The following is a 4,988-nucleotide window of genomic DNA, read 5'->3' as shown; positions in this document are numbered from 1 at the left end:
CTTGGTACCAACTATGGTACCGGAGGCCAGAGAGGTCATCTTGAGAGACAGCACACTGTCAAATGGCATGCGCACCTAAATGAGATCAAGGAAGCCCGGATTGCAAGTCAACAAACTGTATCCGTTGATGTTTCATCTGATGATGACGAGGAGGAAGAAGCGTCAAACATTTCTTCACTTACACCCATTACCCCTGTCAGCAGCACACCCCTTGCAAGATATATGAGCCACACTAAGAGTGTGGGAGAGAGTGCGACATCAATGCGAAAAAGTTCATCATCACCGAGCATAACTGGGTCGAAGAAGTCATCATCATCCCGTAAAATGGTCCAGCCCACCATTAGAAGCATGTTGTTTTCAGATGCGCCATTTGAACGCAACCACCCAATGACACGTCTGTATAACAATAAGCTGGCTAAAATGCTAGTGCTGGACCTTCTCCCTTTTTTTGTGTGGAAGGGGTTGGTTTTCTTGAATTAGTGGCAACGCTCTGCCCTAAATGGAAGGTTCCTAGCCGGTTCTATTTTGCCAGAGTTGTGGTTCCAGCACTACTTGATGATGTGCTGGAGGTGATTGGGGCAGCTTTGCAGAAGAGTGCTGTTCACACTATACATCTGACAACAGACATGTGGACCAGTTGCCAAGCCGTTGATTACATGTGCATCACTGCACACGGGGTCTCTTTTTCAGGGGTTAAAGCAAAGCTAACCGCAGGTGTTGACCCGGACATTGTTTTTAAAGCTGCTCGGAAACATGCAACACTAGGCATGTTTGCCATGGAGAAAAGTCATACAGGAGAAAACATTTTGCATGAGTTAAACACAAAGGTCTTTCAATGGCTGTCCCCAAGAAAACGCATGATTGGTTATGATTCCACGGATAATGGCGCCAATGTAGTTAAGGCCATGGTTAAGGGTAACTATTTCAGAGTGCCGTGTTTGGCGCACTGTATAAACCTGGTTGTTAAAAAATTCTTGAGTGAAGAAAGTCCAGTGTGCGAGTTACTGACCACCTGCCGAAGAATGTGCACACATTTCAACCATTCTTTTAAGGTCCGGAAGCAGCTGAGGTGCCTGCAACATGAACGTAAACTGCCAATGAAAGCACTCATGCAGGAAGTTGTAACACGTTGGAATTCAACCTTCTACATGCTTGAGTGTCTGTTTGAGCTGTATGCGGTAGTCGATCAGTATTTCTCTACACAGGGTACAGCTATGAAGGACCTGAGGATACAGGTGGAGAAAGGGAAGCTAGTTAAAAGCCTGACAGACATGCTTCGTCCTTTTGAGGTTTTCACGTGTGCAGTCAGCAAGGATGACTGTAATTTGGGAAAAGCTATCCCATTGTTGCGCATGCTAGAGCAGCAACTGAAGGCGGTGTCTTCTACGTTTCAAAAAGAGGAAAAAAAGGAACAAGAATTTGAGTTGGCGGAGAAGTTATTACAGCGCCTACTTTGCGATGAACGTCTTCAAAAGATCCACACAGAACAGGATTACATTTGTGCTACTATTCTGGATCCACAGTACAAAAAGGCATTGGCAGGCAGAGTATTCTTTCCTTTTGATGACGCAGATGTTACAAAGTACAAACATTGGCTAGCTGTGGCAGCCTGTCGGTTTGAAAGAGAACGGCAGGAAATTGAAGGAAAAGGCAGTACATCAGCATCAGCAGGCCATCCGGAGTCAAAAAAATCCACTTCTGCATCTGTGGCTGTGGCAGAAGTGAGTGATTTTCCCTCTCAGCCGTTAAAGACACCAGCAACCGTATCATCTGCACCAGACACAACAGTAACATTGTGTGAAGAAGAGGATTGGCTAACTCAGCTTGGGTTTGCTTCTCAAAAGGTCCGGGTAAAAAGTAAGAAAAGTGGAGGAACCCTGTAGAACCTTGAGTCGATGGTGCAGGACTATCTGAATAACTCAACAAAGGTCTATGTTCATGATGACCCATTGGCGTATTGGCATGGGAAAAGAGAATTGTGGCCAGAGATCACCAACCTGGCTATAAATTACTTGTCTCGCCCACTCGCAAGCGTGTCTTCTGAACGTCTTTTCAGTGCTGCTGGTGGCATTGTAACTTGTAAAAGGACCCGCCTCTCGCCCAAAAATGTGGAGAGGTTAACAATGATCAAGATGAATCAGGACCTCATACCACCAGATTACAAAATACGAGAATGCACACAGGAAGAAGACGAGGAGGACACCAACTTAGATGAGGGAAGTTCTTCTCTGTTAGGTGACCTACTCCCGCCTGAATTCGCAGAGTTTGAGGACAAGCTCTTCTTCTCTGACACCGAGCCCTGAAAATGAGTCAATGAATCACTAACTTTCTTTTTCGTCCTTATTCACTTTTATTCCTGTGTATCTGTCTTTCTTTGTTTTGCAAAATCTATATAAAAAAACTTTAATCACCTAATCACAAAAACAAGCCCATCAGCAGAACTGTCTTCACTTATTTGCTTATTGATTTGAAGGTGCCGCAGTCTGCATTCCTCAGGTGTCGCGATCGTCCTCAAGCGAAGACATCGCCGTGCAATGGTGTCCTTCGCGTGTGCGAGAAACGGATGGAAAGACTACGTGTCCCAGAAGGCAATGGGGCGCAGGATGTAGGGGAGTGACGTCTTGTATTTTTAGTGCCTCCTCCGCACAGGGAAGTGCTTGACAATCCGGATATCGTCTCAAGCCTAGTCGGAAGGTGCGTTCAGAGGAGCCAGGAAGTGGTCTACGCCGATCAAGAGCTTGCGTGGTCAGTGGGTCCGTCTTCGAAGGTCTACGCCGATGAAGAGCCAGCGTGGTCAGTGTACATCTACGCCCTTCCTCCTGAATTTACCGGAGTATCGCAAGTACATTAGGAGAGCGGGCTCGCCTCCTTTCTACTTGATTTCCTGTTTTCGTTTGTCCATACTTTGGGATACCATACCTTTGTTTCCTGGAAAAATATACTTTTTCTTTTGGTGTGAATAGCAGTGTATTTAACTCGTTACTTCAGCCCTTAAGTCTACAATGCCGTAATTGATAGACGTGGAGAGTCCTGGCCTAATCGATTGGGAGCTCTGGTGAGTCGGGGGTGCAGAGTCGGGGGGAAGGGTGGTCATCTCAGTGAGTGGTTCTAATGGTAGTGTTCTTGTCTTCCTGTCCTACAGCACTCCAAATCCCGCCACAACCTTGCTGTACATCTGACCAGTACTTGTTGGAAGTGCAGAACATTCCGCTCCCTTCTTTCTTTGTTCTCTCCCTTTTTTCCCTGGGCACAGGTTCAAGCAGTGAGTACTTTCATTGCTGGGAATTGTGTCAGGGGGAGGAAGGGGGAATATCATCGGCCATCGTCTCTGCTAGTCACCCGTTTAAGGTTAGTGGCGTTTTGTTTGTTCTTGTGCCGCTTACAATCCCGACATTCCCTGACACAGCCGATTGACCGCTGAGACAGGGAATCTCCCCTCCACCCGCCATCGCGGCTCGAAGGGTAGACACGCCCACTTCGAGGCCACGCCCACTCGCTGTAGTATTTAACCGCTGATCACTAGCGCTGCTACAATCTTGTCGACCTCTGAGGCGGAAGCCGGAGAACTGTCTGTATCTCTGTTGTTTTTAAAAAAGCTTAATATTCTCACTGTTTTTAAGAACTCACTCACTTGCACTTAAAGCGCTCGCTACTGGCGCCTAGCAACCCTCCTGAAATCCCCCTGACACAGCCGATTGACCGCTGAGACAGGGAAACTCCCCTCTACCCGCCATCGCGGCTCGAAGGGTAGACACGCCCACTTCGAGGCCACGCCCACTCGCTGTAGTATTTAACCGCTGATCACTAGCGCTGCTACAATCTTGTCGACCTCTGAGGCGGAAGCCGGAGGACTGTCTGTATCTCTGTTGTTTTTAAAAAAGCTTATTATTCTCACTGTTTTTAAGAACTCACTCACCTGCACTTAAAGCGCTCGCTACTGGCCCCTAGCAACCCTCCTGAAATCCCCCTGACACAGCCGGTTGACCGCTGAGACAGGGAAACTCCCCTCCACCCGCCATCACGGCTCGAAGGGTAGACACGCCCACTTCGAGGCCACGCCCACTCGCTGTAGTATTTAACCGCTGATCACTAGCGCTGCTACAATCTTGTCAACCTCTGAGGCGGAAGCCGGAGGACTGTCTGTATCTCTGTTGTTTCTAAAAAAGCTTATTATTCTCACTGTTTTTAAGAACTCACTCACCTGCACTTAAAGCGCTCGCTACTGGCGCCTAGCAACCCTCCTGAAATCCCCCTGACACAGCCGATTGACCGCTGAGACAGGGAAACTCCCCTCCACCCGCCATCGCGGCTCGAAGGGTAGACACACCCACTTCGAGGCCACGCCCATCCCCCTCCCCCTCAAATGTGCCGGCCATTCCAGCGCAGCGGACGAGCGCAGCGGACGAGCGCAGCGGGAGCGCCGTTTGCGCGCCGAAGGCGCGCCTAAGGCAAGCCCGTCTGCGCCCGTCCGCGCACGACCGGGCCTAGAGCCAGATTCCATGCCGGACCCTACCGCCACAAGGGTAAGCTACTCTCGTCGAGACCTTCTTAGTCTCAGACCCACTAAAAACAGCACATGTCACGTAATGCACGCTCCCAATGGTCCTTTTACTAGCTGTAATAGCTGTAAACCAGAAAAGCTACACCTTCCCAAACATTCTGTCCCACCCCCAGGCCTTAAAATATCGACACTTAATTGCAGATCGCTACCCAAGCATGCCCTGCTCATTAATCATCTTATTGTAGATCATGATCTAGACCTACTTTTCCTTACCAAAACGTGGATCACTGGGCATTCTAACTCGGACATAGTTTTGGCTTTACCCCCGGGCTTCCTTATTATGTCCCAACCCCGCCCCTTAGGTAAAGGAGGTGGACTAGCCATTATCTACCGGGACCACTTCTCCTGTCGAACCAGCGAGATTCAAAGCTAGGATTCAGAAAGCTGCCTCTTCACGATCCAGCTATCCCCGACTAGCTCCCTGTTA

General features: G+C 48.8%; 1 pseudogene; it reads left to right on the top strand.

The window, feature by feature from the left end:
* The first annotated feature begins 1,097 nt into the window (after positions 1 to 1,097).
* LOC147703271 (putative protein ZBED10P) lies at positions 1,098 to 2,303 on the top strand (annotated as a pseudogene).
* Positions 2,304 to 4,988: the final 2,685 nt, after the last annotated feature.

The sequence above is a fragment of the Lissotriton vulgaris genome, chromosome 7, assembly GCF_964263255.1.
Source record: "Lissotriton vulgaris chromosome 7, aLisVul1.2, whole genome shotgun sequence".
Classification (NCBI taxonomy): Eukaryota; Metazoa; Chordata; class Amphibia; order Caudata; family Salamandridae; genus Lissotriton; species Lissotriton vulgaris.
The sequence above is the reverse complement of the archived record's forward strand: the minus strand, read 5'-3'. Positions and strand labels throughout refer to the sequence as shown.